Source organism: Cornus florida, unplaced genomic scaffold (genome assembly GCF_030987335.1).
Source record: "Cornus florida cultivar Cherokee Brave unplaced genomic scaffold, ASM3098733v1 CherokeeBrave_3.0.0_Hap2_Chr08, whole genome shotgun sequence".
Classification (NCBI taxonomy): Eukaryota; Viridiplantae; Streptophyta; class Magnoliopsida; order Cornales; family Cornaceae; genus Cornus; species Cornus florida.
This window is the reverse complement of record NW_026775578.1, coordinates 18,802,084-18,815,143: the sequence shown is the minus strand read 5'-3', so window position 1 is coordinate 18,815,143 and position 13,060 is coordinate 18,802,084. Positions and strand designations below refer to the sequence as shown.

Here is a 13,060-nt window from a genome sequence, read left to right as displayed (position 1 = left end):
AAAAATTTGCAGCAGTATTAAATTTAAACTTTCTAAATCAGGTTATATTGTTCTTTTTTCTTTAATTATTTTTTAGTTTTACTAACTTTTATTATTATAAATTGGGCAAAATACAGAAAACCCCCATCGACCTGTAGCCTATTCCAGTAAACCCCTCGTTTAATTTTTTTACCAAGGAACCCCCCTCGACTTGTAGTCTTTTTTCAATAAACCCCCATTATCTAATTTTTTACCAAACAACCCCCCTCAACCATTTGATGGGGGTAAAAGAGTTGATATTTTGACCAAAATAACCTTTTATTTAAATCTTAATTTTCCTGAATTTCAAAAATTCATATCTCACAAACCGGACATTTAAAAATTGTAAATGATATATGCACGAAAAGCTTATAAAATAAGGATTCCAGAAATATAAGATTTGTAAAACAAACCTTCATAACCAGAGAGAAATAAGCAATCTAAAAATCTACTATAACAATCTTATTTTATTTTTAAAAAATAAAATACTCGATATATTTGTAAGAAAATTTTCAGAATTATTCACTTACATATGGAGCCATATATATATATATATAAAATTAGCCCCAATAGAGATCGATATCATTAGATATCATATTTTACATCAAAATATTTTCATTCTTTTATAGACTCGCCATTTAAAAAAAAAAAATTTAATGAATATTCGGTCTCTATTAGGGCTAATTTTTTTATATGTTATGCTCCATAAGAAAATGAATAATTCTAAAAAATTTATTGCAAATAATCCGAGTATTTTATAAATAAAATAATATTATTGCAGTAGATTTTTAGATTGTCTATTTATCTCTGGCTATGAAGTTGTAACGACCCTAAACCGATACCATTTAAAAAAAAAAAAAATATCGGCATGACCTCCCCTAAAAAGAGGCCTATAACCACCTGCTAAAAAAAAAAAAAAAAACGCAATGGCCTTTCTTGGCCTTTCAAGACCTATCCAACCTACCCCAACACACAATACAAAAGAAATATAATGTATTCCCCAATACCATAACATCAACAGCCTTCCCAAATTAACCCATCATCGTCATCCCCTTCAACTTAAGTATTTATATGGTCTCAGTTTACAACAAAAATAATCAAGTATCTTTGTTATGTTACAGGGCTATGATTTGCAAAAATAAATACTCTTTTACATAGTTTGAGATAATACCAAAAAAAAAAATGGGCTAAGATACAAAAGTTAACAAAATACAACTCCTAATAATAATAGGGGTGAGCAAAATTACTCAGTAGGTAGTGCCTAAGGCACACTTCTTGCGACCCCGTGAATCCACACAATTAATAGGAATAAGAAAATTGGGATCATACCATGCCGGGAGTAAAAGTATAACTACGATACCACATCATTAATCCAATACCACAAATAAATATGCCATGCACTGAGATGTCGTGCCATGCAATGTCACTCCCCATTTTCCCAAAACCATTTCCATTATCATTTCCAAACCGTTAGTGAACCCATCCCATGGCTGCACGAGAGGAGGATTGGCCACTGTCCCTGACCCATGGCAACTCCATAGCGTCATTTGGGGCCCAGGTAACTCAACCACATTAGGGCGGTCTCCATAGTCTCCTCTAGGCCATACTTACGCCGCGGTCCCTAGGCAACTCCTAAGCGACTAGGTTTTTCACAAAAATCCTTTTCAAAATTATTTCCCAAAATCCATTTCATTTCTTTCAAATCAATTTTTCTCATTCTTTCCCAATGAATGCATATATGTCTTATGCATTTCAATGGCGTACCAATAAAGAAATTTTTTATTTCTTACAAATCAAATATTTACAATATACATGTCTCATAGGAATATTCTAGGAATTTACATCATGCTTCAAAATCATAAAATTCAACATATAGGCATAAAATTTAACATCAATTTAACATGTTCCTTTATCACATAACAACTAACATGTATATATACACATCTCATATACAACATATAACAAATATGAAAATAACACAAATTAGAACATAAATTAAACACAAATTATGAAAAATAATTCACCAAAATCTAAGAGATTGTGGATTAAACACCCCTACCTCAATTTAAGCCAAAAACCCCAATTTCCACCTCAAACCCTCAAAATGGGTCTCAAATTTTGAACTCCCTAGAATGACCAAAAGCTGAAATTGCTGGTATGGATTTGAAGATCTCGTTGTGGGCTTCAATTTGCCGCAAACGGCATCCAAAATTACTAAGTATTGAGAGAGTAATTAAGCTCTAAAATTTTGATTGGAAAAGAAAAGAAAAAAACAAAAAAGGGCGTGAGAGCGAACCAGCTGGAGAAGAGAGGATAGAGACCAAATGTGGTTTTAAGGCCTTAAGGTGATGGTGGTGGGTCCCACCAATTCTCTTATAATTTTCCTTTTTTCTTTTGCATACATTTTACACCACTCACACACATATTTACATATATATAAATAAATAAAACATAAACATTACAGAAGTTTTGTTAAATAAATCTTATATTTCTGAAATCCTTATGTTATAAGTTTTTCGCGCATATATTATTTGCAATATTTGGATGTACGGTTTGTGAGATGTAAATTTTTAAAATTCATGATAATTAAGATTTAAATAAAAATGGTATTTTGGTTCAAATATCAACTCTTTTACCCCCTTAGATAGTTAAGGGGGGTTCTTTGATAAAAAATTTAAAAAAGGGGATTTATTGGAAAAGGCTACATGTCGAAGGGAGTTCCTTGGTAAAAAAATTAAATGAGGGAGGCTTACTGGAAAATGCTACAAGTTGAGGGGGTTTTCTGTACTTTGACCTTATAAATTTGTATATATCTATATTTTTCATATATTTGTATATTTGTTTGTGAGTTATGAGTCTTGTGACTATTTTTACCAATATTTTCTAATATGTATGCTAAAAAGTATGAATCCGGATTTGAAAAACTTTAAAAAAATAAAAAAATAAAAATAAATAAAAAGAATAAAAAAAAAAAAGAAGAGGAGAATAATAGATAAACTAATAAATCTATTATAACTAATAATCAAAACCTATCAAAAAATTTAAATGAAAGTTCAGCAAATGAACAATCAAATCATCTAAAAGAATTAGAAGATTATACAATAGTGCAAGAAAAAAATACCAGTAACTTGATTCACAATAAAATCATATCTACGATCAACTTGTTGAGATTTTACCTATTGTATAGCTGTAGGATTGAATTATTTTCTCATTAATTTAGGGCTAATTGGTAGGTAATTAATTTCCCGATTATTATATATTTAGTTACCTATCTTAGCTAGATATTACTCAATAAATTGAATGTAATACTATCGTGAATAATATGGAATAGAATTTTGAATTCTCATATTTGTTCCCTGAATTTCAAGATGGTATTTTGTTATTTTGTTATATATATATATATATATATATATATATTTTCAAAACCCTCTGTTTGGCCACAAGTGTACTCCTATTCCAATTCCGGATTAGTTCAAAACTAAACTAGTTTTTTGTAACCTCATTTGAAAACTGGTTCTGTAATAAACCAGTTCCCAAAAAAAAAAAAAAAAACAATGCGTGGAAACAATATTAAATCATCTGGAGCAGACAAGTCTACCTATAAATGCACTAATTGCAACCAGACTGGTCACACCAAAAGTCGTTGTTTCAAACTTGTGGGATATCCAAAATGGTGGGATCTTCGCCGTTAGAAGAAGAATTCAACAAGGACCTCCACTGCAGCAGTTATTAAGACAACAGATATTGGTGATAAGAATTTTAATATTTCTACACATGTTGCTAATAGTGCATGGATAATTGATTTTGGTGCCACAGATCATATGACATTTGATTCTAGACATGTCTCACCTCTTACTTCATCCTCACACAAATTTGTTTCTACTGCCAATGGGACTTCGACCCCAGTTGTTGGGGAAGGATCTTTGACATTCTCTGATCATCTGCATTTAGATTCTGTTTTAGTTGTTCCCTCTTTAGATTCTAATCTTTTATCAGTTTCCCAAATAACCACAGCTTTATCTTGTGTTGTCATTTTTTAGCCTGATTTTTGTGTGTTTAAATACATCCAAACAAAGCAGACAATTGGTTGTGGTAGTCGGTGAGGGAAACTGTATTACTTGGACTTGATGTCCAAAAGTTCTGACAAGTTACGACAAGCCTTGACAGTGGATGGTTCTGAGGGGGAGAGAAAGAAATCTGAATTCTAGATATGGCATCGACGTCTCGGGCATGCTTCCTTTGGTTATCTGAAAAAATTATTTCCTAGTTTGTTTGCAAAATGTGATGTTTCTAGTTTCCGCTGTGATGTTTGTGAACTAGTAAAAAGCCATCGTGTTTCATATCCATTATGTTTGCATAAAAGTCCACTTCCTTTTATGATTATACATTCTAATGTTTGGGTCCGTCCAAAGTCAATACTTTAGGTGGATCTCGTTGGTTTGTTACTTTTATTGATGACTGTACCAAGATGACCTAGTTGTGCTTGATGAAGTCCAAAGGTGAAGTGAACTTATTATTTCAGAAGTTTCATAAAATGGTTAAAACTTAATACAATGCACATGTTCAGGTTCTCCGTAGTGACAATGGTGGAGAATATCAGAGTTTTGACCTTCAGTAGTATTTGGAAGCATATGGAACTATTCATCAAACCACTTGTTCCAATACACCCTAGCAGAACGGGGTTGCAGAGCGCAAAAATCGACACTTGTTGGAGGTTGTTCGTGCTTCATTGATAGAAGCGCATATGCCATTATCGTATTGGGGAGAAGCCCTTACCCCTGTAGCATATCTCATCAATCGAGTACCTTCCAACTTTATTGCCTTCCGGACACCATTGCAGGCTCTCACTGACGCAGTTGTTGCCCCAACCATCGCCAATCTACCTCCTCATGTCTTTGGTTGTGTAGCATTTGTACACCTCCATAAGCATTAACGCAACAAGCTAACTCCTCGAGCATTACAATGTGTTTTTCTCGGATATGTTACTCATCAAAAAGGGTATCACTGTTATCACCCTCCTACTCGACGAATGTTTATCACAATGGATGTTGTCTTCTATGAAGACTCGATGTATTTTTCCTCTGCGTCTGAACTTCAGGGGGAGTACCAGAATGAAATTCAGACACTCGATTATGACTATCACACTTTTGAGGACGGCAATTCTAGTGTTGATGACTCACAAGTTGGACCAACCAATCAGGAATCGGGCGAATTGGATTCAAGTGGTATAAGTTTGGATCAAAGTGATGATGAACGCCCAGAAATGGAAAGTATGGCGCCAACCCCATCATCGTCCGAGTTTGGGTCCCTCGCAACCGACATATCAAACCAATCGCCTGCTGAGGATGTTCCTGATTTAGTGCCTGAGCCACTCAGAAAACAATTACCACCGCGTCATACTAGAGGTATTCCTAAACCCACATATGAATCCGAACTTTCTAGTAAAGTTAAGTATCCAATGAGCAATTATGTGTCGAACCATCGTTTGTCAGAATCAAATTTGTCATTTGTAAATCAATTATCTACTGTATCTATTCCTAACAGTATGCAGGAAGCCTTAGCTAACCATAGGTGGAAAGCAGCTATGAACGAGGAGATGAAATCCTTGCAGAAAAATGAAACTTGGGAACTTATTGATCCTCCACCAGGAAAGAAACCGGTTGGATATCGATGGATTTACACTGTGAAATATAAAGCTGATGGCACAGTTGAACGCTTTAAAGCAAGATTGGTGGCAAAAGGTTACACCCAAACCTATGGAATCGATTACACAGAGACGTTCGCACCTGTAGCCAAAATTAATACAGTTCAGGTCTTGTTATCTTTAGCTGCTAACTTGGATTGGCCATTGTAACAATTCGATGTGAAAAATGCCTTTCTGCATGGTGAATTATCTGAAGAAGTCTACATGGATCTCCCACCAGGGTGCATGATACCCGAAAAGCATAGTCGGAAGGTCTGCAGGTTAAAGAAATCATTATATGGGTTGAAACAATCTCCAAGAGCATGGTTTGGAAGATTCACAAAGTCTATGATAGCCTTTGGCTATCGTCAGAGCAATTCAGACCACACGTTATTGCTGAAGAAACAACAGGGTAAGATCACTGCTCTCACTGTATATGTAGATGACATGGTGGTTACAGGGAATGATCCTAAAGAAATAAAGGCTCTCAAGAAGTACTTGTCCAGAGAATTCGAAATGAAAGATCTAGGTCCTTTGAGATATTTTCTTGGGATTGAAGTATCTTGATCTAATAAAGAAATCTTTCTATCTCAAAGAAAATATGCCTTAGATCTATTATAAGAGACTGGTATGACAGTATGTCAACCAGCTGAGACACCAGTGGAAGAAGGACTGAAGTTATGTGTTAAGTCCAACCAAGTACCTGCTAATAAAGGAAGATACCAAAGACTTGTAGGGAGATTGATGTACTTAGCACACACGAGATAGGATCTGGCTTATGCATTGAGCATTGTTAGCCAGTTTATGCATGATCCTAGAGAGCAACATATGAATGCAGTTATGCACATTTTGAGGTATTTGAAATCTGCTCCTGGAAAAGGAATTTTGTTCACTAAAAATGCTGGTTATCAAAACATAGATGCATATACTGATGCTGACTGGGCTGAAGCTATAGATGATAGGCGATCTACTTCTGGTTACTTCACTTTTGTATAAGGTAATCTTGTTACATGGAGAAGCAAGAAACAACATGTTGTTGCTCGCTCAAGTGAAGAAGCTAAATTCAGAGGTATGGCACTTGGACTTTGCGAAACTTTGTGGTTAAGACTTCTCTTATGGGATTTGGGTTATCTACCTAGGCAACCGATTCGACTATATTGTGACAATAAAGCAGAATGTGATATTGTCCATAATCCAGTTCAACATGATCGTACAAAGCATGTCGAAATAGACAGATTCTTCATTAAGGAGAAGTTGGATGGAAAAATTGTGGAGTTGCCTAAGATTCGATCTGAAGATCAACTAGCCGACATTCTCACCAAAGCAGTCTCAAATCAAGTGTTTTCAAAAAATTTAGACAAGTTGGGCATATGGGACATCTATGCACCAACTTGAGGGGGAGTGTTGAGATTTTACCTATTGTACAGTTATAAGATTGAATTATTTTCTCATTGATTTAGGGCTAATTGGTAGGTAATTAATTTCCCGATTATTATATATTTAGTTACCTATCTTAGCTAGATATTACTCTATAAATTGAATGTAATACTATCGTGAATAATATGGAATAGAATTTTGAATTCTCATATTTGTTCTCTGAATTTCAAGACAACTATGTCACAAGAAAGATTAAATAGAATGGCTATATTCTTTATTGAAAAAGATATTTTAACCACACTTGAATATAAGAATTTAATTAGTATGTTTGCATCTCAAATTTTGAGCCAAAAAAATGATTTTTAATTAATTATTATTTAATAATTAATATATTACATATTATGATATGAAAAAGCCACTTTTTATTTTTCGCCTGAGACCTCGAGTTACATCGAGCCGTCCTGCATGGAGGAAAACATGAGAAATTAAAGGGCAATACCTTTTCTGCAACACCAGAAAGCAATGGGCTGCTATCACAAACAAAAATGGCCGCCAAACTACTTTTCCCCTGCTGTCAGAGTTGGGAAAAATGGCTGCCAAAATTATGGAAAAGGAAAGTCTGTGCAGAGGATAAAGCCCACTTGTTTCAATAAAATGAATGAATTCAAGTTCATCATAGGTAGGGGGTTCTATGAGGTATGAGTAGGACCTAAAAAGCTTAAGCTATTAGGTGTAGTGAACACCCTATTCGTTTATACCCATTTCACTTACCATAACTATAAAGGAGGTCTTGTTCCACATCTGATTCGAATGGAAAGTGGAATGAGTATAAATGAGTTGGATGTTAAGTATAGCCACAACCTATCCCTCTGTACTCCATTTATGATGTTTGCTTGTTGAGACTAGAGTGTTGAAAACTAAATCCCAGGTGCTGTCAATTTTTGTAAGATTAAAGTTTTCCAAGACAATAAAACTTTGTCACTGTGTTTAAAATGGTTACCCAGATACTTTCATCATTACAAGTCTGAAAAGAGTAAGATATAGTGACATGCAATCTTACGGTTAAGCAAATGCCCACCCATCGTTGTCTCTATTGACAAAAAATTTCTTCTTAGAAATTAAATTTAGTCCAAGGGAGCACAATTATTTTATAGAATTGGCATCCTATATAATAGATAAGATCAACGAAATAGATCATTTTGTCACAAATTTCAGTAAAATATCTTCTTTTGCTCTATTTTTAAACTATTAAATCTCAAAAATCTTGTAAAGTTGTGAACTTTCACCCTTAATTTCCTTTGTTGTAATTAATTTAGCGGGACAAGTGCAGAAAACACCTTGAAAGTATATTAACACTTTTACCCCCTATTTGAAAAGGTGTGCAAAAAATACCCCTAATCTTTTCACATTGTGCAAAAATACCCCTCAATCAGAAATCTAACATAAATTAGTGTTGTAATACCCGTTTTGCCCTTTTACTTTTCCGAAAATGTCCAAGGGATATATATACTACTCATTTCATATGAAAAGGTGTGCAAAAAATACCCCTAATCTTTTCACATTGTGCAAAAATATCCCTCAATCAGAAATCTGACATAAATTAGTGTTGTAATACCCGTTTTGCCCTTTTACTTTTTCGAAAATGTCTAAGGGATATATATGCTACTAATTTCATATTATACGGTATTATATGCACATTACCTTATATTATTATTTTGTTTAAAACTTTTTTCTCTATATATCTAAACTTTTTATTTTGAAACTTTGACAATTTGTAAAACAAAGATTTGAATTTTTTGAGATTTCAGTTTATTGTTTCCTACAATTTTTTTTTCTTTATTATTATTATTATTATTTTTTTTTTGGTACCAACACTATTAAACAAAAAAAAAAAGGTAAAAAAATCCCAATATCAGTGTGCAATGGTTTTAATTTCTATTTTTATCTTTACTTGTCCATTGCCACAGTCCTCCAATAGTGTCATTTTTTGTCATTTTACAAAATTATTTATTTTTATATATTTTATAAAATGGTTCAGTAAGAGTAATTTAGTCAACTTAGGGTTTAAATTTGTCAAAGAGACCTATTTGCACCAAATTAAAATTTTAGAGTTGTTTTTTGCACGTGAGGGGCATCCTCCAATAATGTCTTTTTCGGTCATTTTATAAAATAATTTATTTTTATATATTTTATAAAATAGTTCTACAGGTATAATTTAGTCAACTTAGAGTTTAATTTTGTCACCAAATTAAAACTTTAAGAGTGTTTTTACAGGTAATAAGTGTGACATGCATTGTAAGCATACTTTAGATATTTTCTGCACTTATCCCAATTTGGCACCATAAATCATAGAACAATGCTAAATAACACTTCAATACCAAGCTATGCTTTGGCGGTTTTTTCTGTAGAATTTCTCTGTTTTTTATTTAGGAAACTAATATACCAAATAATTTTTGTAGGAAAAAAAAAAAAAAAAAAAGAAGAAAAACTTAATATTCTATCAATAATGTATCAAATACATCATATGGTTCAATCCAAGATCCAATTTGATGGATTTGAAATCTTTTCTGTCGGATTCGACTTTACGTTACTTTCGGTGGATTGTATGGCTGTCTATTTTTTATTTGATCATTCCTTAAAAACCATTAAATTAATGAAAAGAAGACAATTAAATTTCATCTTTATCACTTTTACAGTTTACTCCATTTCATATTGGCCCAATTTTATTTATGTACTCTTTGATTCGATTTTCTTTTTCAAATTTCATAAGTGGAGAGATGGTAAATCTTCATAGCTCTTTTATAATTAATTCAACAAATCTTGTCTCAAGTTTTCACAAGCTTTATATTTATTATTTATATATTTTAAAATTTTCTACGACATTATTCGGCACTTTAAACTTAGTGAGTTGCTGTAAACTAGTGATTTATGATAGGGACAATAGACAATACAATTTGAGTACCTCATCTTTTGTCAGGCTAATTTTTTTTTCTTGACTTTATTTTTATTATATATTTTTGGGGCCTGAGTTTTAATAGAGAGTGGAAAGAAAACTTGTAGATTGAATTATATTATTTTGAATCCACTATTAAATTTCAATTATTAATGACGTCTAATAATAAGTACGTAAAAATTTTAAGGAGCTAATAATATAATATAAAAAAATTGAAACCTTCTATTGGTTTGGGGCCTCAAGCGAACCCTCAACTCGCCTAAGATTCCAATGGTGAAACTTTTTCCTTGTCATTTGGTAATCGAAGGAGTAACAGTTTTATTCAATGATAAAAAGAGCGCAGTTTCATTTACGGCTGTAAAACTTCCATCAATGACCAAATTGTTGCCGCTCACATACTTCTCATCACTCGCCAAATACAGAACAGCATTGGCTACATCCTCTGTATTGAGAGATACCCTTTTGAGGTTTGAATATATATCACTGAATGACTCATCATCCTTCATACCAAAAATCTTCCTTGGCATCGAAGTTGGAACAACATAAGCCGAAACGCAATAACACGAATGCCAAACTTGACTAGCTCCACCATGGTGTTCCTGGTGAGGCCGTGTACTGCATACTTGGAACATGTATAATCATGTGAACGAACACCTCCAATTACTGAACAAACACTAGCCGAGTTAATTATGGTTCCATGACGAGCTGGTATCATCACACAAGTTGCGTGTTTGGTGCCCAAAAATGCACCTACTGAGTTTGTTTGAAGAATTTTCTCAAATTCAGCCCTATCGTTGTCAAGAATATTGGGATTTTTTACTCCTAAGATCCCTGCATTGTTGAACATTATGGCAAGCTTGTCGTGCTTGGCAACAGACTTGTCAATGGCATTTTTGACATCCGTTTCATTTGTGACGTTACAGTGGACGAACGAAGCATGAGTTGGACCTAAGTCCTTGCAAATTGAATGGCCAAGATCATCTTGGATGTCGGCGATCATGACTTATAATCTCACTTATCTTTTCTATAGTGTGTTATTTTATCATTATGTCTATGAAATGTTTAATGTCATTTTAGAGATTGGAATGGCAAAGTTAACCTTCTCATCATTGACAGGGAAAGTAAGTAAAATTACAACTTATAAAGGAGGCAAGTAAAATTATGAAACCTAAAGAGATTTATATAAAATATTAACAAAACTTTAAAAAAGATAAGTAAAATTTACTCATAATTATAATAGTCAATAAATCCGAATACTCACACTGGTAGTCGGTTATCCGACTGTCACAAGGAATAACAACACTTTGCCAAATAAGTTTAAACAATAAAGATTGTTTTGATAATTAAACATAATTTTAATAAATTATAAGCTAACAGTATTTTATAGGCACGTGGACACATGCTTTTGGTTAGTCCAAGGCTCCAACCATAAAGTAATAAAAGTTGTAGGACATGTAAATAACGTGTAAATATTTTGTAACCAAACACAAATAGAAGGCTACTCATGGATGAGTATCTCATTTTTACTACTGGTTGATATGATTCAATTACAAATGTATAACGGACTATAATTACAAAATCAAGAAAGACTTGACGTGCATTTATTCTCATTTCTCAAGTAGATTAACCGGATGGAGTGAAATAAACTATTTATCAAGGGTATCTCCCTCTCAACTACTCTCACAAATAGTATATTGTTATTTTAACCCTCTTTTTTTCAACAAAGAGGTACAGTGTGTATGATAAAACAATATACATACATACTTATATACAGTGACAAACCCAAAAATATTTTAGAGGGGGGCGCCGTTGAAGAATAAAAAAATTTGGATTAAAATATTTTTATAATGAAATAACAAATATGATAATTCAATTTTTGTGGCTTGTCCAGCACGTGTTGGGCCATCTCCAACTTGTGTCGATATGAGAACTGGATTTTTTTAACCTTTCAATCGTATCCAATAAGAGAGCCGAATTGTTTTACTTTATTTTTTTACTATAAATATTAATGTATGCATGAATATTTAGTGGGTATTTTCAATAATTGAGTGGGAATATGAGAGTGTGTAAAATAGAATTGATTATCACAAATGCGGGGGCTGTAGAGAGTGAAAAGGGGAGACAATTATTTTTTGGATTAAAAAAACAGTGGGGGCGAGAATGTTAAGCATACTATTGAGTAGGGGCATTTTTAAAATTGTAACAAAATATATAACTAATAATGTAAATAAAAAAATTTCCAAGCGGTCCCTAATTGGATCCGTGCCTGCATATATATATATATATTAATGCTTATATGAATAAATTAGAGGATCTGATGATCATACATACCTTCTTGCTGCAATTGATAGTATTGGAAGACTCGCCATAGAGAATTTGTTGAAATTGTAGGAAAACAATATCAGAGGACTTCAGTACCAAGCTCTGATCTAAGAAAGTATTAACCCAACTTAATTTGTAATAAATACTCCGTATTAATTAAGGAATATCACACATACACACCTGACCATGCTATCTAAGGAAATATCTACCAGAATTATAAGCATCACAACTAACTATAGACCCTGTTAAATAAACTTGCTCATTTATGCATGATTATTATAAAGCACTCAATAGATTTTTAAACAGAATCAAATTATTTATGGAGGAAATTAAACAAGAGAAATCAAAAGGTATACCTTTTCAGCAAACTTAATTCACAACAATAGCTTTTCCCCCACTTATGAAGTCTGGAAAAGAGGGAGCTCATAAGAATATGCTGCCAAAATTTTCCCAAATTGTGGAAAAGAAAAGTCTGTGTAGAGGACAAAGCCCACTTGTGATAAGTTATGGATGGCCTGTACAGTTGCCTTCTCATTGATCAGTTTGATTATTCCATCATGATTGGTTAGACACGAGTGTTGAAAACTAAGTAGCAAGTGCTTGTCAATTTTTTCAAGTCTTTCCAAGGCAATGAAATTTGGTCCTTTTTTTTTTTTGGTAAGATTAGAGGGAGTGCAATTATTTGTTAAAAATTACATCCCAAAAAA

At 33.0% G+C, this 13,060-nt stretch overlaps 1 pseudogene; it reads right to left on the bottom strand.

Annotated features, from left to right (window-relative positions):
* Positions 1-10,321: 10,321 nt before the first annotated feature.
* LOC132269813 (secoisolariciresinol dehydrogenase-like) lies at positions 10,322-12,807 on the bottom strand (annotated as a pseudogene).
* Between the last annotated feature and the right edge of the window lie 253 nt (positions 12,808-13,060).